The 22,583-nt window shown below is 57.5% G+C and overlaps 1 long non-coding RNA gene across 1 annotated transcript in view; it reads right to left on the reverse strand.

Moving 5' to 3' along the window:
* LOC131500387 (uncharacterized) overlaps positions 1-22,583 on the reverse strand; it is a 151,285-nt gene that overhangs the window by 119,664 nt on the left and 9,038 nt on the right. The window lies entirely within an intron of this gene.

Here is a 22,583-nt window from a genome sequence, read left to right on the forward strand (position 1 = left end):
CAGGATGTCTGTGGAAGTCAAGGGCAGGGCTGTCCCGGGACCCTTCCCTGCTGCTTCTGTATCTGGGTCATCTCTCCGCAAGCCAGCACTGCCTGTCCTCTGTCCCCAGAGCAAAGCAGGACCACACCTGGGACGCAAGTGGGACATCTCCCCTGGTGAGGACCCCAGTCGGCCTGGGTCCCGGAGGCTCTGATGGCCCCAGCCCAGGTCAGGGGGCCTCTGGGACCAGGCCACTGTGCCAAAGGGACAGATGCTCACAGCAAAAGCTAGGCACTCCAGGCATGGAGTGGGGGCAGGTGTTCAAGGGTCACACACACCCCCCCCAGCTCACAGTGTTCCCTGTAAACGGCTCTTATCTATCCCCATTCATCCTCTCGAGAGAGAGCTACACGCCCCTCCCCACACACACGGGACAGCCTTTCCTTGTCTCTTCTAATAAACTCACTTCACCTCCACGGTGGCCATTCTCCAGGCAGTAGCATCTGCAAACCCGTGGGTTTGGGTTGTTGGAAATGTTCGCAAGATCGCATATGCAAGCAGCCCCGGGGGCCTGAGGCACAAGAAAACCTCACTGAACCTCCTGCCTTCGCTTCAAACTCTGATCCTTTGTTCATCATCCAAGTTTTGGGGGTTTCAGTTTTTTAAATGCTGCATTCAAGTTATTATTTATCTTGATGGGTGCAGTTTGTTCCCTGCTCCCTTCCAACCTGCAAGGGCCTTACCTGCCCCAGCCCGTGTGCTCCACAAAATAAAGGTTTAAAGCCTTGTGGGCGCCACCTCCGTGTGGACAGCTCTCCGTGTCCTCATGCTCTGGGACACACTCATTTCACCTGCCTAACACGCACTCAGCCACGAGCTTTTGCAAGTCTGCTGGTCCAGACCCCTTCCCGCCCCACTGAAGAAACAGAGGCCCCACACGGTCGGGCGGCCCCCGCCCCCCATCCGCAGCCGGGCGGATCATCCATTGGAAGGAAAAGAGGAAACAAGGAGGGAAGCCAGGGCTTTCCTCAGCTTCTGCTGCGGCTGGCTTTGTCTCATTTCTGGAGGAGCAAAGCGGTGCTGGCCAAGGGAATCGTAAATTCCGCCGGGAGGGAGCCTGCGGCTCTGAGCTGAGCCGGCGCTGCCCCTGGGGAGCTCGAGCCTGGCCACGGAGAGATCACGGCGAGCGCCTCTTCTGCCTCCCCTTGCCTGCGCCCCGCATTGTCAGGCAGTGACATCACAGGGCAAGGAGCAGAGACCGCCCTTGAAAGGAAAAGTGAGTCACAGAAAGGGCAGAGGGGGGTGGAAGGGGATGGGGCCAGCCCCTCCTTTGCCATGGCCAGCACGGTCCTCTCAAGAATAGAAACATTCTCGAGTTATGGGAGGGGGTTGCTTTCCAAGCACATCCCTGGTGCCCGCCCCCCACACGCTGACAAGGAAATGTGTCATCTCACGGAAGCCCTCCGAGGAAGGTGCTATTTTATTCCCATTTTACACATGAGGAGACTGAAGCTAGGAGAGGTATTGAGACTTGCCCAAAGTCTCTCACTCCATAAAAAGTGGGGCCAGGATCCAAGCCCAGGCTTCTGGAATTCACAGACCCTCTGAGCCACGTTGTGGCCGACAGGCAGGAACCCCAAGGGGACCCATTCTCTGCCCCCAACTCTCTGTGACAGAAGCCAAAACGTACTCCCCAAATCCCGGCTCCAAGAGCACCCACATCCCAAGCCCTCCTCTCTCTTCTCTCCCCTCCAGCACCCCACGTCCCACCCACCAGCAGGCTCCCAGACCCTTCCCTTCCCAGATTCGTTCTCTTCCACAAGATCATTTGGAATACCTGGGTGGCTGGCCTGTTCCCCAGGCTCACAGCCCTCATGCCAGAAAGAAGCTTGCCCTGGGCTGATGAAACTCAATAGAGCCACCCACCCATGCCCAAGATTCCTGCACAATTATGTGTGATTTTGTTGGGGTGGGGGGTGGCTTAAATATTTCAGATGATGCGAATGGGCTGGCTGGAGCCCTTCTCTGAACGGGCTGTCTCCCGGACGCCCCATCTCAGCACGTATCAATGAACGGTCAGGGAGGAGCCCTTGCTCCTGCTCTGCCAGGAGCCCTCCACCTCCAGAGCGAACGCCACATCCCTTTCCAGAAGTGGGAGAGCAGGCCTTCCCACCGCGAAGTTCATTTCCTGCTCAGACCAGGTGGAAAATCTGCTAAACCCCAAAGGTCAAGCCCAGTTTAATTTTATACCCTTTTGTTAAGAATGTTCCCTTAAAAAAGAAAAAAAAAAGGGAAAAAAAAAAAACCTCTTAATGTTTCTTTCCAACTTTTCAAAAGTTAATTCATGTGGAAGAAAAAAAGATTAGGATAAAATTTCAAATATTAAATTCAAATGCAGGATTAATGACTTTTATTTCTAAGCCCAAGAGGTTGTCTGGAATTCGGGACATTTTTGGAGGAGTCAAAACCAGACATAAGCAGATGCGGTTGTGTTTTGGACCAAGTCAGCACAGATTTTGGACCTTGAAAGACTATATCCACGTGCACCTTAATACAAACAGTCCCCCTTTTCCAAAACTCTCCATCCAAAATGAATTAGAGCCATCGGCTTGAACACGAAGACTAAACACCTTTTACACGTACGTGAAAGTAGCTGACGAATGTGAACCTTCATTAAACGCCCCCTCGTGCACTGGAACCCTTCTACCCACCTCCCCCTTCACCCTTGTCAAACACACACGCACGTGCGCACACACACCAGAGGGACAGGTGGAAAGCGCTAATCTGAAAGAAGAAAGAGTAGTCTTCCCGCACCGTGTGATTTCCCCGGAGTTACTCAATACACTGCGATAACGTGCGTCAGAGTGCGTCTCAAGTTCTGCTGAACCCAAGAAGCACTGAAAACTCACACGACGGCCCAGCCCAGAGTGGTTTGGACCACTTGGGTAAAGTCTGAACGGGAATGCAGATGATTTGTCCCGGTCCAGGGAACAGTATCCCGCTGTCCAACAGCATTGGCAGGAGCAACGGACATGGAACAGGGAGAAGGTGCCCGAGGACACCGGTTGAGGGCTTTGGGTGAAGGGGCTGTTCCGCGGGCCGTAAACGCTCCTTGAAAGAAGGGCACGTTCCAAAACGTTTGGGAAATACTTCATGCTCCACAGCAAACTACGGCCCAGGGGCCAAACGGCTCACCATTGTTTTTGTAAATAAAGTTTTATTGGAACAGGGCCACACCCACTCACTGCCGCTTTAGGCTGCAACCACAAAGACCACGTGACCCACAAAACCTAGAGTACTTGTCAGCAGCTCTTTGTAGACGAAGTCTGCTGACCCCCGCCTGCTCTAAGACCGCCTTAGAGGTTGACAAATCACATCAGCACATTCGTGGCTCCAGGAAATCCTGCCCCGAGGAAACCTACTCCACTTGTTTAACACGCTATTTCACAAGCATATTTTATTTGACTTTTTAAACAAAACCTTCTTCCTCCGTGAGACACATATTGGTTCCTTTCACAGGATGGGCTTCAAACACATCTTGGGAAACGCTGGTGTGTGTGTGTGTGTGTGTGTGTGTGCGCGTGTGTGTGCGCGTGTGTGTGTGCGTGCGTGTGTGTGTGCGTGCGTGTGTGTGTGTGCGTGCGTGTGTGTGTGTGTGTGTGTGCGCGCCCCACCCAGGCCGTGATGCTCTGTTACAGCCGCCCAAGCTAACACAGAAAGTAAGGCTTTTCAGCAGAATGCTATGAAAAATGCCAGATATTTTATAGTTCTGTTTTATGAAACATTCTCCCTAATGTGTAAGCATCCAGCCTGCGGCTGGATCTGACTTAAATCGCCCACTGAGTGGCTGTGTGAGTTGGGGCAAGCTACTTGTGGTCCCTGAGTCCGTGTCCCCCCGTCTGTGACACGGGAGCGACCCCCCCTCACCTGGGAGCCCTCACTGTGGCTGTGGCTGTGTTCGTGGAGGCGGACGCTGGGACAGCACGCATGGGCCGCCGGCGGGCAGCTGTCCTCACGATCACCGTGTCTCCACCCGACGGCGACCGATTGTGCTCTGCCAGCAGGTGGCTAAGAATCCCAAGGGAGGAAGGACACACTAGAACATGCGTCCTCATCAACGACTGCACGGATGCGTGGGTGTGAGGGGAGGCAGCAGTGGGGCTCTGGGCCTTAAGGAGATGTGACACTCTGCTCGGTTTCACGTGCAGACAGGCACACGCCTCGCTGGGACACGGAAATGACACAGACAGGTTCTGGTGCAGGACTCGGTCACGTGGACTTGGACCCGGAGCCCCTAAGCCCCACGGCACTGTGTCTCACAGCGATAGATCCTGCTACAGAGCAAGCCCCATGTGGCCGCCCGGGGGGTTCCTGGGGGGCTGTGTGTCTGGGCCTGATGAAAACAGCCCCAGGCCCAAGAACACCCACCGCTCTACTCCAGCTGCAAACTGGGGCTACCCTTAGGACAAGCACAATTCCTGTCTTTATTCACTGACTTATTAAGCACCTAACAAATACAGATTACACACCCACGGGTCCACAGGAGAGGGACACATCAACAGACTGGGCAGCCACGGTCCTCGTGTTCCAGGACCTTACAAATCACAGACGTGCCCGGTGCTGTGGGGCATAAAATGGGGTGACTGAACCCTACAGCGGGGGCTCTGAGGGAGGAGCACTTCAGCAGTGATCCAAAGCATGAGCACTAAAGCCCCAGGGGAGGGGGAGGATTTAAGGGAGTGTGCCGAGCACAAGGAACAGTATATGCAAAGGCCCCGGGGCAGCAGAGCGCAGAGTAAGTATACAGAGTAAGTCCCAGATGAGCTGTAGAACATAAATCCACAAATGCCACCTAATCGTCTTACTAGAAGATTATTGGATTATTTTTTATTTGTTAATTTATTTAATTTTACTTGTTTTTGCCAAAGTCTAGAGGCCGGGCTCATGGGTTGCCCCAGAAAGCCCCCTGGAGAACCTGCTCCTTTCCCTTCTGAGCACCGGCCTCTAGTGATATGATTGACGGTACATTCTTACCCCAAATATTGCTTGAATGCTGCAGACATAGTGTGTTAGTGGTTGAAAGCATGGGCTGCAGAGGGAGACTCACCAAGGAAAATTCTAGGCCTAGACACTTACTACCCGTGTGACCTTGGGCAAGTCACTTCACCTCTCTGGACCTCATTTCCTTGTTTGAAAACTGGGATGATACAACAGTGCCTCCCCTGTAGGGTTGCTGTTTAGGGTTTAAAGAGTGGCTCTATGCAGGCCCTGGCAGGCACGTAGCGGGAGGTGTTTTCACCATTGTGATTACGCGGAGCTGTTAGGAAAAGCGCTCCGAGAGTGAGTGCTGGTGTCAGTGCTTACAGTGACAAGCGTCCTGGCTCCTGGGCTGATTTGACTTCTGAACGTGGACCGTGGGTGGGTGGAGAGCAGACACAGGTATAACGTCCGTCTTATTTTGCCGTCCCTCACACGGCAGCCATGCGGCCACTCTTCCAGAAGGACCGGTGAGGCGCCAGGCTCCAAGACACCCCTGTCGGCGCTCCTTCCTGTCCAGGTGCCGGAGGAAGAGGCCCATCCCCACACAGCTCGGCCGGCCGTGGGCCGGGCTCCCCTGGGATCTACGAGGCCCCCACACGCTCTCGGGGCCTGGCTCCTGCGGGCCCGACGTTCCCACAGGTGCCGCTGGCAGGACGGCCAGGGAGAGGAGGCAGGGCCAAGCGGGGAAGTCTGCAGCCTGGCCATTTGCTCCCCGGGCTCGGGGTCACAGGAGCTGGGATCGTCCCGGTGACTCAAGCCACAGGCCCTCAATCTGTCATGATACCCCAGGAAAAAATACACTGAAATACTGTTTTTTCACCCCATTTATTACCCTAATGAGGTGCTTAACCTGGAAGCACTGTTGGCACCAAGTGGCAAGATGTGACCAGCGGAGTGTGCCCGCTGTGCCCCGGCCTTGCCCGTGGGCGCAAAAGAGGTCACCGCAGAGCCCAGGGAGGCTGGGCATTGTCAGGGCAAGACGACAGGGACCGGCAGGAAGGGGGCGACAGAGCGGGGTCCGCCCTGACAGCTTCATGGCCCTGCACCCGCTTGCATAAAAATCCCCTCCGCAATGACGTCCACGGGTCTGTCTGTGCGAGGCCCTCCTGCCGGGCGGGCCGCCCACTTTGGAAGCCGGAGCCGGGAGTCAGCTGTTTCCAGTTACAAGGGGTTGCGACCCTTGGGCCAGTCCCTGGTCAGGACTCAAGGGGAGACTGTCCCACGGGCGTGCCCCTTCCCTACATGGAGCATCTCTCAGGCACCAGGCGGGCCTCCGGCACTGGAGAGCGATGTCTGGACACGGCTGCCCTTGGGTCCTGGATTGACAAGCAAAGGTTCCAGAGTGAACGAACAATTGCTTCTCGCCAGCCACTTCCTAAGCCTTTGCAGGTCGGGATCTGGCGTGTGTGAGAAGGTGCAGGGGCCCACGCTCAGAAGGACCCTGCACTCGGTCCAATGCTCTGCTGGGGGCAACTTGGAATTCGTCACAACGTCTCAGCAAGGCCCCCATCTCGTCTTGCCCTGGACCTCGAACCTCCAAGATCACTCAGCTGGGGCTCCCTCACCTCACCTGGTCCTGCCCCATCGCTGACCTCCCACAGGACCTCCTGTCAGCCAAGATCTCGTGAGACCCTCAAAACGACCCCAGTTTGGGAGACTAGTTTTGATCCTTGTTTTGCAAACATGGGAAGTGGGGTGCAGGGATTGTAAGCAGCGTTCCTGAGCCCTCACCGCTCGTAAGAAGCCGACTCAAGGACCAGATGCAAACTTGTCTTTTTTTGCTCCCACGAGGGTCGAGGAGGAGCCGGAAAAGCCTGAGTGGGGTCTCAACACAGCTCAGTGTCACCAAGAGAGACGTGGAGAAGGGAGGGACTGGACCATTTCCCCGGAAGAGAAAGGGGCATCAGGGGGCAGGAGCTGAGGCAAAGAGGGCACGGGGACACCCCGGCTCCACTAGCAGGGGGGGGCTCTCTGGGACCCTGGGAGGGGCTGGCCTCTGCAGGATGGGGAACTGGAGCTCCCAGATCCAGGAGTGAGGGACTCCCCATCTGCATGACCCCAGCGATGATGAGAGACCCCCTTTGGAATGAAAAGCAACCCGATTCCATCCTGTTCACTGTGGGTAGCATCAGAAACAGAAGAAAACGTGTCTCGTGCACAAGCAGATGGAGCCTTCTAGAAGCAAAGGCTGATGGAAGTCAGAGTCAGGAGGGTGCAGAGAAGTGACAGCTCTGAGAATCCTGACAGCACTCCTGCAGAGGAGACGTGCAGGTGGCGAACGCACACGCCAACCCCCCAGCTAAGACGCCACAGTGGCGAGCAACAGAAACCCCGATGGAAACTGGCTTTGCTGCGTCTGGGATGCGCCAGGGTCCAGGGAACGATGGGACAGCACGGCGGTGCCTGTCAGGGCCGGTCCCTGGCCCTTGCCCACCCCCGGGCCCCAATCCAGAACTGTGACGATGTCCCGGGGAAGTCCAGAGACACACCCCCACGGCGCTAAGAAGGGGAGAAGCCTTTTTCCACGAGACCCGCAGCTGCCCCGGGACCCGAGAGACTGCCCAAGCTCCCAGGGCCGGAAAAACCACAGCGGGGCTCCCCCAGGGTGCAAATTCCCCCAGGTGGCTGGTAGGACGGGGGAGAGGTTAGAGGTCTACACCTTGGCTGCAGCGTCTCTCCAGACCCACGCCATTCCTCAGCGTAGACGAGAACTCCCAGAGAGAAGGTCCGGCCCGTGCACTTGCTTCCGAGCCCTGGTCCTGAATGTCCTGCCCGTGTGACTGCAGACCAGTCCTCAAACCGGGCTGCCTGTGGCTCTCCAGGAAAACGTCAGAGTTTGTCCCATGACCTATCAGGCTGTAGACAAGGGCATTATTCCCACGTAACTGAAGTTCACCTGGCTGAACTCAGGGCGAGCCACCTCGGAGGATGGCTTGCATTATCTCTGGGAGCGCCAGCAGCAGGGTTAGAGGCTGAACGCCCAGGACTGACTCCCCAGATTATGCCAGAGAGCAGCTCTGGTGGGGATTCCTGGCCACTGCTCTAGCCCCACCATGAAAGCGCCTTCCACTGCGCTTAAGAGAAACCGAGTGTCAGCGGCTGAAACGAGGTGTTGGTACATGCACTCTTCTCACACAAGGTCTTGAGATCTATTCTCCAAAATCACCAGGGCTCCTCCTTCCCGTACGTTGTGGGTCCATCCACATGGCGACACATCCAGCCACTGGGCGGGGACAAAGGGGCAAAAGGACAGCCTGCCCCTCACCTTACAGGCCCGCTCTGGAGACTTCACGGCTCCTGGGCCAGGGCTTGGGGCACGCACACCACAGCGGCAGGGGAGGCTGGGGACACGGGCTTTCTTCTGAGTGGCGAGGGACCTGGTTTGACATTCTACTACTACGGAAGGGGGGGTAATCAGCCGCCAAGACAAGGTCTCAGGCCACGATCTCATGGTCTGGGAGTCTGAGCCCCGCGTCAGGCTCTGTGCCAACGGCTCGGAGCCTGGAGCCTGCTTCCGATTCTGTTGTCTCCCTCTCTCGCTGCCCCCCGCCCCCGGCTCGTGCTCTGTCTCTCTCTCTCTCTCTCTCAAAAATAAAACATCAAAAACAAATTCTTAAAAATGTTTTATTACAAAAGGGATAGGCATTCGGTACAGAAGGTGAAAGGGTATGCGACGCAGAGAACACGAGCCACCAGCGTTGTCTGGAACCTGGTCGGCACTCGCACCAGGCAAGGCCCACCCTGCTCTGGGATCGGACCTCAACGTCTGCAGAGAAACCACATTTTGGTGACATCACAGATTTCGTGTGTGCATCCCTCTATGGCCTCTGGACCCTGAAAATCATGGTTCCCACACGAACAGAACGAGACAGCTGTCACAATGCCCCTCACACTGTGGGTGGGGTGAGGGCAGGTGGTGGACACCTTGGACAGATGGTGCCCTGTCCCCTCCCACCAAGATTCCCTGAAGCCCCCTTGGTGCCCTGGGAGAGACATAGAACTGATCATACTAGGTTTCTGTCTCCTATTCCTACCCCCACTCTTCAGCATCCTACCATCCAGGGGCAAATATATGAGACAGTTTGTTCGTAACAAACGTTTTACTAGCACTGTCCACGTGCAGGTGCTTTGCAAACATTAAGGTGGTTGATAACGACCCTAGGAGGTAGTTACTCTTATTAGACACATTTTACAGATGAGAAAACTGAGGCCCAGAGAGGTCAAGTGACTTGCCTCAGGTCACACAGCTACACCTAAGCTATCGAGTTGGGATCTGAACCCAGGCACTTGGGCTCCAGAGATAGCGCTGGTAGTAAAGACAAGCCGGCTGACCATGGAGGAGGACCCCACATCTTTCACAGAAAAATGGGAATAAAGACAGGACGTGAGCCCCTGCTGTGCCGCTGCTTTTGACAAAGGAACTCCAGCAAGGTTAGGTGTGAACCAACGGCCCTGAACCCTGGCCACACGTGAAAATCCCCCGGGGTACCTTGGAAACCGCTACCCAGGTCCAGCACCTCTCTGTCTGGGGTGGGGCCCAGGAACCCCTGCTTTCTAAGACTTGCCAGGCCACTCCATGCAGCCAGGTTTGAGAACCCCAACTCTCGGCGGCGGGTTCCCCCACGGGTCCCAGCTGTGTGGCCTGGGCTCCTGGCTTAGCCTCCCCAGCCCTCTGCGTCCACATGCGCGACTGGAGACGCCATTGCCGTGGTGACTGCGCGCCTGCAGGGGTCTGGCACCGGCTGGGTCGCCCCCCACCCATCAGCTCTCGCTCTAAGGCACATGCTGCTCTCGGTGCAGAGATCGGGGCACTGTTTTCTCCGGCTGCCCAAACAAAGCACGACAGGCCGGGCGGCTGAGGGACTTACGCCCCCAGCCCAGGAGGCTGGAAGTCTGAGATCCAGGCGTGGGCAGGGCTGGCTTCTCCCGAGGCCTCTCTGCTGGGCGTGCACGTGGCCGTGCCCCTCCATCCTCCATGGCCCTCCCTCTGTGCGTGTCTGTGTCCCCATCTCTTCTGTCCTAAGGGCACCAGGGCCCACCCCACTGACTTGGTTTCCTTAAGCACCTTTTCAAAGGCCTTGTCTCCAAGCACAGTCTCATCCCGAGGTCCCGGGGGTTGAGACTGCAACGTGAACTTTTCAGGGACACGATTCGGTCCAGGACAATGGGTTAAAGCAGACAGCACCCGTTCTGAGGTGTTTTCTAGGGCGCGCTGGTGGGGAATCCACAGTCACACAAATCCTGTCCCCTAACAAGGCACAGTGAGATGGCAGCTTTCAGTTAGTCACTGACAATCGCTCTACAGGCGCTCCTGCTCCGGCTTCGCCCCCGCCGGCCCTGCGCGGGTTAATCGGAAGATCTCTGGAGCTGGGGGGATTTACTGCCCCCAGACCTTTATCATCTCTCCCTGACGCTGAGGGCTCACATTTCCCACTTAATTACTCGTCCCGCAATCAGAAGAGATAGCCAGTCCTGGGCTGAGTTGGCTGCAGCTGTGAACTGTTTATTTACTTTTCCTCGGCCGGGAATGGCTGTAATTTGAAGGTTCAGGTCTCAGCTACCCTGCCTGGTGCAAAGCCTGCTAAACGCTTCCATATTGCTGGGGGTGGAGCTCTGCTGGAAGCCGCCCCCGCCTCCCTCCCCGGGCGGCCGCTGGGAAGCAGGTGCTCCTGGTTATCCCAGGGGGCCGCGGGGCAGCAGGGGAGCACGGCCAGCCGCACCCCGCCCTGCGCTCCACCGGCGGGGGAGGGGCTCGGCCGAGAACCCAGGAGCCACAGAGAGGACGGGGACCCGCAGATGCCAGGACGGGCTCGCCCCAAAGGAAGCACCCCCTCGGAGCCAGGCCGTCCCCGCCGCAGTGCAAGCCACCACTCTCTCTAATTCCTGCGCCAAATGGTGTAATTACCGCTTAAGTTGTCAAATGGCATCCAGATGGTCTTACCTTTCACACCAGTGGTTTAATAAGCTTTTAGGCATGACCTTTGCAGCCCATCCTCCACCTGCACAGCCCCCCGGTTTGTGAAATCCGAGCCCACAATTAGATCTGATAATGAGTGCCCGGGCGACCAGCCTTGAACTCTGTAAGCAATCTTCGAGGGGTGCCCAGTGAGTCACCCCATGCCACTGACAAATGGCATGTGTCCCCCCACACACGGAAGGGCCCCCATGCACAGGCCCCCAGAGGCCGACCCGGGGAAATCACAGACGCCCTGAGAGATCCAAGAGTGCATCTGGGGGGCTCAGCAGCCCCGAGAACTCGGGCGGACTCTTCCAGGAGCCAGATCCCAGCAAACCGGAGGCTCAGACCTCACCGACTACCTCCAAGGCTGCTGTCCGGGGGCCGTCTGCCCCGGGGCAGCCCACCCGGGAGGAAGTGTTTCTAGTCCTGCCTCCCCCATCAGCACCAACAGGTGGGCACCCCAACATGGGGATCACCCTGCTGCCACAGAGCTGCCCAGGCCCTCTGCATGTAAACAAGCCAGAGAAACTCCCCGCGAAGCTGTCGGCACAGAGAAGAAACGATCTCACGCTGCAAAGGATCACATCCTACTGTCTGTTCTGAAAAAGTCAAATTGGTCCTTCCCAGCACGGGGCAAAGTCCTTTACCAGTTATGGAGCTCACATGTACACACGATGCACCTTTCCTAGGGCTTGACACAAATTCACTAATTGAATCCTCACACAGCCTAGGTGCTGTTTTTATCTCCCATTTGTAGATTAGAGAACCATGGTGCAGAAAGGTTAAGTTACTTAATTATTTAACTAATTAAAAACATGATATGCACACAAGATAACATGTTATATGTATTGAACAAAGTTTAAGGATTTGCACAAGGGTTTGGAAAATGCCAAATGTTCCCAGCACAGCCTGCGCACTGATATTCTCAGTGCCCTGGCGATCTGAAGAAAAGGGAAAGACACAGAGACCAGAACAGTCAGAAGCCTTCTCTGCAATGGATTGCAACACTGGCTGATGGAGGAAGGAACAAGACACTTGAGCTCTTGGCCAGGGGGAGAAGTTTCCATAGGAGAATCTTGTCCCTGATCTCTGCCAGGGCCTGGTTAGAGCAGACCACAAACCAGAAAACCATGGGAGAGTAAGACCCAATGGGGAAACTGGCGAGATGTCTTTGTTCCAATCTCCTCATTATATTTGACTCTTTGGGGGACATCACTGTTCCCTCTTCTTGACCCTCATGGAGATCCTGGGTTGTAATGGTCTCACCTTAGGTTGTCACTGAAAACCTACTCTTAAGATTGTGTTGCCATTCTTACTAAGGTGTGAATGACTGACATTTAGGAAGAGGGACTGTGTTTCAGGTTGTCATCTATCACCTTAAGGCCAACTTGACTTTTCAAATAAGGAGACTGTAAGAAGGCCCAAGATAAACATGAAGTATAGAAACATCATCATTTGTGCTAACGTAATGGGAGGGACACAATGGCTTTCTGAAGTCCCTCTGCGTATACTACAGAATGCAAAGCAATGATGGCATAGACTTTTAATGTGAAGAGATGCCCAAGAAGGCCATCCTTAGGCAGGTTTCCCTCTTGGTCCCCACTCCCGGGGAAGGCAGCCTATTCTGTTAACAATTCAGTGCTAGAACATCCTAAGGAACAAGGCCTTAAATACACAAGTAATTCATTCCAGTGGTGACATCATCCAGCATGTGATGGCTCCATTTCAGTATGAGCTGGGGGTTCCTGGTGACAATTCCAGGACCCAGAAGCCACCTGTAATTAGATGCTTACAAGAAACCCACCTGTCTTAGAAGCTCCAGCCAGTCCAGTGTTCAGCTGGGAGATCACGGGCTGACCCACCTTGCCGTCCACGGAGCTCCGCTAAAGCCACGGCACCTGCGGCCCCGGACGCTCAGGAAGCTCTTGCCTCTGAGCCTTAGCGTGGGCCCCTCTTTCTCCCGCGTCTGCCTGGAGGACAACAGCTCCTCACTACAGGGGTCACTCTGCACCCTCCCCGCTGGGGCGCTGGAGACTTCCCGTTCACCCTTCTGTCCCCATGTCCAGGAGGGCACGTGGCCCACAGTGCTTGGTGACCACAGATGCTTCCCACACACCTCCTTGCTCACCGCCTCATGTCCTCATCCTCCCCATCATCACGTGGCCCTGGTGGGCGGGGCTTGGGTCTACCCAGTGCCCGGCTGGCTGCAGTGGGCTCCATCAGGTTGGGAGTGAATAAGGCACACTAGTTCCTCAAGAAGACATTGTCTACAGACCTGCCTCTGAGAGCAGGGCCCCCGTTTACCCCTAAGTTGAAACGAGACATGTAGTAACAGGTAACACGTGTTAGTTTCCCCAGAAGGACACAGTGACATGCTCCCGGGAAAGGCGGACAGAATGCCAGGCTGGTGACGCCTGACCGCAGGCGTCGGAAGAGAGCTGGGCAGGGGACGGTAGTGGCCATGCAGCCTGGAAGGGCTCGCGGCTTTGCGAGCCTGGCGGCCCGCCCACGTTCCCCCAGACACCTCCCATGCCCAGTCTGCACCCAGCCTTGAGGTGGGTTCTGTTACAGTGCCCCTTTGTAGACGAGAAACTGAGGGTCAGAGACAGCCGGCAACATGGCCCAGATCACACGGTGGCAGAGCTTGAATCTGAACAGGAACCGGCCTGGAGGACACCCACGATACCCCTGTCCCCAAGACGAGGAAGGAAGGAGCATGGGACGGAGGGGTGGGAGGTGGACGCCTTGGTTTCTAAGACCCAAGTTGGTCTCCTACTGAGTGTGTGTGTGTGTGTGTGTGTGTGTGTGTGCATGTGTGTGAATGTCTGCGTAGGTGGGTGTAAATGTGTGTGTGCACGTGTGTGTGCTTGCGTGTGTAGGTATACGTGTGAACTGATCTGTGCATGCACGTGTGTGCACTCGTGTGTTATGTGTGCATGTGAATCAACGTGTGTGAATGTGTGTAGGTGTGTGTGTGTTCCTCCCCCCAGAAAGCCTCAGGAAGACAGCACGAGGCCATTCGGTCTGGCCACCATAGTCCGCAATGGACTGTGCCCCTGCTTTGGGAAAACATAAGCCAATAAACATAAAGCCAGACCCAAGCCTGCAGTTTCCTGCCTTGGGTCAACAGAAACCCTGAATCGCACTTGGGGATTCCCTGTGACACAGTCGAAAATTCACAGAAGACAAGGACCCCAAAACTCTGAGGACCCCCCCCCCGGGCTCCCCTTCACACCAACTCTGAGAAAGGAACGTGGGACAGGGCGCCTGGGTGGCTCAGGTCATGATCTCAAGATTCATGAGTTCGAGCCCCATGTCAGGCTCTATGCTGACGGCTCAGAGTCTGGAGCCTGCTTCGGATTCTGCGTCTCCCTCTCTCTCTGCCCCTCCCCTGCTTGCACTCTCTCTCCGTCTCTCTCCCAAAAATGAGTAAACATTTAAAACAATAAAAAAAAAAAAAAAAGTACCATGGAGCTGACAAACAGTGGACCTACCTGAGCCCCACCCCCACCACCACCCCCACCACCCACTCAGGTCTCTTCCACAATTTTGCAGCCACCTCCCTGCCGATTTGACAGGGGTGAGGCTCTCTTGACAGGCCCAAATTCAAAGCCAGGGGTGCTGGTCCAGGTGAGCAGTCCCTCCCGGCCCCTCCGGCTTTCTCGCCCGGGAAAGAGGGCGCGTGTCCACCACCTCGACCGCCAACTGACCCTCAAATAGTGCACGTCAGCCCGAGCCCTCCAGGGAGGGTAAGTGGGAGCTGTAGCACCCCACCCTACGCAGGAGGGAACTGAGGACTGGTGTGCACTGTCTCTGCAGCCCAGCCTGACGCGACCTCAGCGGGCGCTTCCGGAGGGGAGCTCAGTGTCGCGCAGCCTCCTCGTGGGACACGCGAGTGTTTGCCCCTCCCGCCCTTTGCCTGCACTGTCCTGAGAAGAGTCGGCCCTCAGCCCTGAGAACCCCAGGACTACGCAGTGTGTCCCAATTCAGGGCTCCTGGACCCCAGGGGACAGCAAAGAAGTTGAGTCCCTTCTTTATTGCCAACATCTGGGAACTTGCAGTGCAAATAGCACTGGTCCCACAATGAGGCTTCAGAGGAGGCTCCGAACGCTCAAGGTCTCTGCTTTGGACTCGCTTGGGTGGGGTCTGTCCGGTGCTCGTGACAATCAGAAACTTTGCCAGGAAGGCCATGTCTTTGAACATCATTATGATTAAGAATTAATCTTTTGTCCCAACAACCCTGTAAGAGGTGACATCACCCCCAGTCAGTAGAGGAGGAGACTGAGGTTCTGAGAGGCTCTAGGACAAGCAGAGACCAGGAGGCGCAGCGAAGCTGAGACTCAGCCTGACTCCAGAGCCGACCAAGCTGCCAGCCAGCATTTCCCGACGAGCCTGCTCACAAGAATGACCTGGGGCCTGGTATGAACAGTCCCTCCTGGGACCCCAGGCCTAACTAGCCTGACTCTGAACCATGGGCCTGAGAATCTGCTTTTTTTAAAATTTTTAATATTTATTTCTGAGAGAGACAGAGTGCAAGTGGGGGAGGGGCAGAGAGAGAGGAAGACACAGAATCCGAAGTGGCTTCCAGGCTCTGAGCTGTCAGCACACGGCCTGACGCGGGGCTCGAACTCACAGACCGCAAGACCATGACCTGAGCCGAAGTCGGACGCTTAACTGACTGAGCCACCCATGTGCCCCTAAAGTATTTTTTTAATGTTTATTTTTGAGAGAGAGAGTAAGAGCATGAGCAGGGGAGGGACAGAAAGAGAGGGAGACACAGAATCCGAAGCAGGCTCCAGGCTCCGAGCTGTCAGCTCAGAACCCGACACGGGGCTGAAACTCATGAACGGTGAGATCATGACCTGAGCCGAAGTCAGATGCTTAACGGACCGAGCCACCCGGGTGCCCCTATGATTATTTATTTTTGAGAGAGACAGAGTGCGAGCAAGGGAGAGGCAGAGAGAGAGGAAACACAGAATCCAAGGCAGGCTCCAGGCTCCGAGCTGTCAGCACAGAGCCAGACGTGGGGCTCGAACTCACGGACCATGAGATCATGACCTGAGCCGAAGTCGGACGCTCAGCCGACCGAGCCACCCAGGCGCCCCATGAGAATCTGCATTTTCAAACAGCCATCCCTGGAGGTGGGCTTGAGACCACCGGCCACACTGCAGCACAGAACTGCATTAATTACACGCTTTCCATCCTCTCCCAGCTGGATGACAGCGCCTCTCAGAAGTGGCACTGATGGGAAAGGAGGGACGGAAACCCAGCCCAGCCCAGGCAGGCAGGCCTGTCCTGCCCTCGCCTGCCTGCACAGCGCCCCCGAGGGCCACGCAGGGCACTGCGTCCACCACAGGCCCCCCGGCCCTGGCAGGGAACCCACAGGCTGCCTCCGCGCAAAGAATGGGCGGAAACGCTGAGGGCAGGAATTCACCCCTGCATTTCACACCGCTGTCCGATGGGACCGGCCTGCCAGAGGATCCAAGGGCCAGGAGCAGCTGAAAAGGCCAGGGCCACGGGGAGCCCGGCCACAGGGCAGCCAAGCAATCGCAGGCAGAAATCTGCAAGCTCATCACGGAGCTTGGAAACCTTGGTGGGGCCACAACACAGGACGCATCCTGCTGGGCAGAGATAAGAGAATTCCCAGGTTCTCACCTCCCCCTGGGGACGGTGGGGCTGCCGGGGCTTGGGGGAACATGAGAAAGGTGCCCCTAAGCACCGCACCGCAGGGAAGCTGCCTCGGCCCCCCAGCCTCCCCTCAAAGCTCCGGGACAGGACCTGGGGGGAGGGGCCACAGGTCCGTTGGGTCCGTCCGGTGCCCGGTGGTCCTCCCTGACATCAGGCCTCAGGCTGACTTTCAAACTGGCTGTGGGGCCCTGGGCAAGCGGTTTTGCTGCTCGGGGCCTCAGTCTCCCCACCTGCGAACTGGGCTGCTGCAGGTGGACACCACCTCCCAGCCTAGTCCTGGGGCTCGCTGCGGTCGCGCGTGCAGAGAAGCAGCTGGTGCGCACGGAGGGTCCCGGCGGCCACGGCACCCACTGCTCTGCCCCGTCAGCCCTCCCAGCCAGGCCCAGCAGGTGCGGCTCGTGGGCCCCTTTCGTGGCTTCCATCCAGAGACAGACACTCGCGGAGAAGACGTGGGACGGAGCCGGGGGGTGGGGGGTGGGGGGGGTGGGCGTTAGGCTGGGACCCAGAGGCCACCCTCAGCGGCGTCGCGCGAGGCTCGTTCTGAGAGCGTGAGCGAAGAACGCGGCTCCAACTGACTCACCCTCCACCCCTGCTGTGTGTGGCGCCCCCGCAGGGTCAGCTCCAGACACTGAGCCTTGGTGCGGCCTGCGTGCCTCGGAAAGGGTGACAAGCAGGTAAAAGCTGGTGCTCGGTGTGCTGTGTGTGCCCGGACCCTCCCACGCCCCTTCCACGCGTGATCCTCCCCGTGGCCCTCACAGGCCAGGGAATGAGATTCAGAGAGGTCAAGTCACCTGCCCAGTGTCACCCAGCCGCAATCAGAGTAGTACACAGCCTGCACAGTGCAGGGGCCCGACACTTGGGAGCTGTGTCCCTGTGGAGGGCAGGGGTCTCGCCTTGTCCCTCTCTGTGGTTCCCACAAGACGCCAGCTCCCTGGGAGAACCAGCCTTCGAGGGTTCGAAAGTGTCAGCTATTTCCCAGGTATGTTGTGAGCACGCGGTGTCTGGGGGAGCGCCATGCTGCTGGGGCACACGGGCGTCGGTGGGGGAGGGGTGGCCTAGTGGGTCCTCAGTAGCTCCTGCCACCACCAGGGACCCACGCTGCCCGTGGGATGTGTGTCCTCACCTCCAGGTTAGCTGAATGAGTCCAGGCAGAGTCAGTGTGTTTTGGGGGAGAAATCACCAGTAAAGCCCAGAACCTGCCCCACTGATCCGGGGGCAGGTCCTCGAGTTCATTTTACAGCTGCCATCACGAGCCCACGGAAAACTTTGGAGACGCGCTCTGGAAGCCACCATGTCCCGCTTCCTGCCGTGGGTCCACCAAGACCTGCCGAAACGCATTCAGGAACTTGGAAAGGGGACTGTAGCCGTCACCACGGACGTGTGCACTTGCCGGGGTCTTCCTACCCACTTCTCCCTGGCCGCCTGTAAATAGAATCTTTTGGAACACTCCTGGGAAACAGTTTGCTTTCCTGATTAAATGACACAGACCCAGCTGTCGCAGTCCTGGAGCCCTTCTTCCTTCCTCTTCTGAATGCCGACGTGATGTCTGGTGATGCAGCAGCTATCTTGAGACCATAATGGGACAGGTCATGGCAATGTAGGAGAAAGAACGATGGGCCCCCAGAACTGTCCACATCCTAGTCCCCAGAACCTGTGAAAACGTTACCTTCCGTGGCAACGGGGAAGTAGGGCTGCACGTGAAATGAAGAGTCTCTCATCAGCTGCCCTTAACAGAGGGAGAGTACCGTGCAACATCTGAGTGGCCCAGTGTAGCCACTGGGGTCCTTACAAGTCCTTACAGCAGAAGAAGACAGTAGGGGGCAGATGTGACCGGAAGGGAGGTGGAAAGACACCACACCGCCGGCTTGGGCGAAGGGACAGGGGGCCCCTGAGTCGAGGGGTGCCAGCGCCCCTAGAAGCTGAGAAGGGCAATGATTCACCCCCGGTGCTTCCAGAAGGACTCATCCCTGCCGAAACCTTGACTTCGGACTTCTGACCTCCGGACTGAAGACTGGAGCCACCGGGCCGGTGGTCAGCTGCCACAGCAGCCACGGGGTGTGGATGCAAGCTGCCTGAGATGCTGGCTTGTCCGCACAGAGCAAGCGCACGAGCACCAGCAGCCAGACAGCCTCCTCACGTGGCCGGAGGGACCCTGTGCGTGGTGCAGCCACTTCAGGCTGGGCCACTCGTGACTTGGAAGCCCAACGCCTTCCCAATTGGCATCCGTGTCAGCCAGGCAAGCCTGCATCTCGGAACCCTTCTTGCGAGAGAGGAAGATGCCCGCCTATGACCGCACTACCGGGTCCAAAGACAAATTCTGAGTGGCTCCGGGCCTCTTCCCAGAAAGGAAGGTGCAGTAAGACCAGACCTCCTTGAGCAAGGCTCTCAAGAAACGGTTTCCCCCCACAGAATGCCCTAAAGCCCCTCAGCACTCTAAAGAGAGAGACGGGTTGTTAACCACATGTTTACCGAACCCCGACGTGAACCGAAGACACAAAAGCTAAGTGCGACACACAGAAGTGTCAACTTGGATAGGTGTCGTGGCAGGGTCCGTGGGACACAGACGTGTCTGTAACCGCCTACTTTTACTGGGTACAAGTGTTCTCTGATTCAAGGGGGGGCAGGGTGTTCACCCCTGATAAGAGCCCCCGTTTGGGGAACACAGCTTGACCGTACGTCATTTCCGCACCGTGTTTCCCCATCTCCTTTATCACTTGTCTTGCAACGAGGTTCCCAGGAAGGGCCACAGGGAGATGCGGGGCTGCCTCTGCTCATTCACACCCTGCGACGGAAGCCACAAAACCTTCATCAGGGCCCTCCTGCTCTGTGATGGGCAGGGGAACCCGGCTCAGGGTCACCTGGCACAGGACGGGCTGGAGAAGCAGGGCACACATTTGATCCTCACTCTGAGTGTGCTCGGACACCCAGCTGCGCACCAGAAACACGGTCCCGTGAGCGGATTAGCACAGGGCCTGGCCGGTGATCCGTGCTCCGTAAACGCTAACCATTGAAATGTTTTTCTTTCTAAAACTCACGGCAACCCTGGGAGGGAAACCTGGGGAATGTTCCCAAAGAACGGGCCAGGAGTCCGAGGCTGAGGAGGGCTCAGTGACAGCATGAGAATGGGACCCGTGTCCCGCTCCCCTTGAGCAGTGTCCCTGTGGCACCCAAGGGCTGGTACCCGGGTCGAGTTGCCAGGACAACCACTGCTCCCATGCTCTTCCCAGGCACCAGCACCACCCTGCTCACACTCTTCTCAGCAGCCCCGGCAGGGACCCAGCTGCCTACTCTCAAGAGGAACCAGCCACGAGAGCAGGGGAAGGGGGTAGTGCCCTGCCCAGCACCTCAGAGCCCAGGAGGGGTGCGGGGAGCAGCGCCGTGCCCAGCGTCTCAGGGTGTGTGAACACAGGCGGCCAGCAGACTTCCTGAGCTCCCCACCAGGAACCCCAGTCCCACCAGCTGCCACCCCAGAGCCCTTTCTGGCCCCACAGGGTGCAACGAGGTCAGGAGGAGGCTGTCAGCCAGAAGCAGAGAGAGCTCACTCCCAGGGCCAGGCTCTGAGCTCAGAGAGCCCGCTGGCAAAAACCCCCGGGTCACCCAGGAGCCTGAGGGTTGTGGGGGCTACAGCAGGACCAGGGAGGCAGTGGCACCTCCCAGGGTGTGGTTGAGAAGGGGGAGCCCTCATCCCCAGCACGACCCCAACCCCAGGCCCCTGCAGGCCCCAGACTTTGCGCAGGCCCAGAGACACCCTCAGGGGCTGCGGCCGGGACCGTGGGGCCAGGCGGGGGTTTGCCATTTGAAGCCCACTCTGTCACCAACCACTGGGTGAACCCCCAACCTCTCGGTGCCCCCATTTCCTTCTCCGTGGAACAACCGTCCAAAAAGATGCCACCCACTTCAGGGGAAGTCTTGGCCAAGACCCAACCCCGTATTTTCCCAACCGGTAGAAACATGTTAATTCATTTTGTTTTTCATGAGTGAAATCTCCAGAATGCGAGGAAATAAACGTCTCGCCAGAAGGGTTTTTGCAAAGAGAAACGTGTCCCTCACCTTCGAACTGGGAGGGCGTCCGAAGCAGTCACCGATGACCCACGCCGCGCTCCCAGCCCTCTGCTGGCTGCCTGACCACATCTGCTCGCCACCCCACCCCTCCTTGTTGACAGGATTCTGGTGTTATTTGGCTTGGCAGTGGACCCGACTAAAAATATGCAGTTTCCCAGACTCCTTTGCAGCGAGAGTGGTCAGGTGACGGCGTCGCAGCCAGGATGACGGAGGTAAGCTGCCCAAGAGAACCCTTCCGCCACGACAGGACAGCGCGCCTCTAGCTGGTGCGGCCCTGAGCCTCACGGGTGCGGGGTACATCTCGTGACCGAGAGCCGACGGGCTCTGGGCCCCAAAGACGGGGGAGCCGGGCCCCCACCCAGACTGCCCTCCTCCAGCCGCCCGGGGCCTCAGACAGCCCGATCCCGTCACTGCCCGCCAACGTGGTCCCAGCTGACGCGCTCGCTGAGCGTGAAGGGCTGCGGCCCCACCACTCCTGCACGAGGGGACACCAGAACGCAGCCAGGTGGCCCCCATGGAAGCCGCATCCCCCCTCGCCCGTCTGAGACGGTCGAAAGGCACGCCATCCAGTCGCTATGTTCTTGGCTTCCTGGGGGCATGGAATGGCAGGCTCCCTCCATGCCCTGAAACAAGTGTTTTGTTTGTTTGTTTTATCTTATCTGTTCCTGCAGTGAAACCAGCCTCCCAGTTTCCCGAGACATAAATATGATGCCCAGAGCTGATTTCCCCCCCACCCTGGGTGGTGAGTGACAGGGATTCCCTCCCAGGAGGGACCTCAGCGTCTGCATCTGCAAACCAGGGTGGCCACACCCCGCCTGCCCGGTTGGGGACAAGTGGCATGAAGCTAGAGCAGCCCCCTGCACCCTGACCTCCTCCCGGGTCTCAGGCCACACCAGCCCTCACAGTCCCCTCCCCACTGGGGCCCACAGGAGAGCCCCGTGCCCCTCCCAGGATCCCTCACCCAGAGGCCCGGATTCCTCTGCACCCACATCAGGCTGACCTCTCACACCTCCATTCGGATGCCCATCTGGACAGCTTCCCTGAAACTCTGTGCACCTCCGGCCCCATCAAACCCTGCCTGCAAAGCCTGTGGCTGCCCACGCACGTGTCTGCCTTCCCAGGGGACTATGGGCCCCGACAGACATGCTGTTCGCAGCCGGAGACCAGAGCCGTCCAAGCACCCCGTGCACAGTAGCTTCTCGGCTAGATGAATGAGTGAGGGCATCTGGCTAACTCAGGGGGACCCCAGAGTTGAATTGAGAATATGCTCGTGCATATGACGGCCGGGACAGGACAGGACGAAGACGGGAAATATTCAGATAACCACCCTGAGTTTTTCACTGCACTTAAGTGGGGTCTTGAAGAAAAGAGACTCGCTAGTCTCAGCACCCCAGGGGCAGGAGCAGCATGTGCAAAGGCACTGAGGCACGAGGCAGCATGGAGCCTTTGAGGAGCAGGCAGTCGTGAGCATGGCTGAAACCTCAAGGGCACGTGTCAGGGATCAGAGAGAGGAGAGTGAAGGCTGGATCGTGGTTGTTGGCTTTTGTAACAATATTATCACTAATCCTGCTCAGAACAACGGCGACAGTTATTACCTGCTGTGCCTTACACATATCACCTCAATTCCCACAAGCCCCCTGAGGTGGGTCCTACTGTCATCCCCACTCTGCAGAGGACAACACCCCGGCCCAGAGAAAGAAACCGACTTCCCCCAGGACGGCCATTCGGAAATGGCTGAGCCGGAATCCCAGTCTCCGTCGGCCTGGCCGCACGACCGTGTTCTCAAGGGCCATCTTAGACCACGCGAGCGGCTCGTCACACTGGCAACTGGGTAACAGCTTTCCCCACAGCAGGC

Source organism: Neofelis nebulosa, chromosome 17 (genome assembly GCF_028018385.1).
Source record: "Neofelis nebulosa isolate mNeoNeb1 chromosome 17, mNeoNeb1.pri, whole genome shotgun sequence".
Taxonomy (NCBI): domain Eukaryota; kingdom Metazoa; phylum Chordata; class Mammalia; order Carnivora; family Felidae; genus Neofelis; species Neofelis nebulosa.